Below are 778 nucleotides of genomic sequence, written 5' to 3'. Positions count from 1 at the left end.
GTGTGTGTGTGTGTGTGTGTGTGTGTGTGTGTGTGTGTGTATCCTGAGATTTTGCACAAAATTGATGACTTCATCACATGTGATCAAACAGAGTGCCGGAGAGTGTAACAAAGTAAATGTTGTAGTGCCTCTGCTTTAATAAGACATTTCTATTTTTTCTGATTCAAAATCTGTCTATAATGTGTATTTTTAAGGTTTTCAAACACATGGAGATTAATTAGGTGAGCGCAAAGGCAGGGCATCTTGCTATCATGCACAGTAGGGTGAGAGGACAGGTGGATGGATGGACTGTGAAAAAAAAGAGGAGAGCCGGACCATCCATCTATTTATTCCCGCCTCCCTCCCTCTCTCTCTACATGGGAGAACAGAGAAATGTGAGCTTTCTATTAGAGGAAGAGGGTGGGGAGATAGACGGAGGGAGGGAGAGTTAGAAGGAGGTGGACCAACACACGATGTGGTGAGGCAAGAAGAGAGGAGGAAAGTGAGACAGAAAGGAGGATGGACAGGAAACAGAGGAGAGGATAGATGGATGGATAGATATATAGATAGATGCAGATGCCATCATGTTAGGATTTAGGAGTGTCCTTCTGTGTTAGAGTTAACAGGCAGGAGAAGCAGCACTTTACCTCTCCGACTCATCTCACAAACATACACACACATTTACAACACATTATTTTGTTGCTGCAGAGAGGTACCGACTCCCCACCCTTGTGACTCCAGGGGAAGAGGCGACAGATTTTATAGCTTACACACACAAACACACACACACACGCACACA

The 778-nt window shown here is 44.5% G+C and overlaps 1 protein-coding gene across 2 annotated transcripts in view; it reads left to right on the top strand.

The window, feature by feature from the left end:
- LOC116705282 (inactive phospholipase D5) overlaps positions 1-778 on the top strand; it is a 49,854-nt gene that overhangs the window by 8,802 nt on the left and 40,274 nt on the right. Inside the window, exon 1 of one of the 2 annotated variants that reach the window (XM_032541347.1) lies at positions 419-778. This exon is cut by the window's right edge and continues 91 nt beyond it. The exons of the other annotated variant lie outside the window; for it this stretch is intronic. The gene's annotated coding sequence lies outside the window, so the exon portion shown is untranslated. Of the gene's footprint in view, positions 1-418 lie in introns of those variants that run through there. 2 annotated transcript variants of the gene reach the window in all.

Source organism: Etheostoma spectabile, chromosome 17 (genome assembly GCF_008692095.1).
Source record: "Etheostoma spectabile isolate EspeVRDwgs_2016 chromosome 17, UIUC_Espe_1.0, whole genome shotgun sequence".
In the NCBI taxonomy this organism is placed as follows: Eukaryota; Metazoa; Chordata; class Actinopteri; order Perciformes; family Percidae; genus Etheostoma; species Etheostoma spectabile.
The sequence above is the reverse complement of the archived record's forward strand: the minus strand, read 5'-3'. Positions and strand labels throughout refer to the sequence as shown.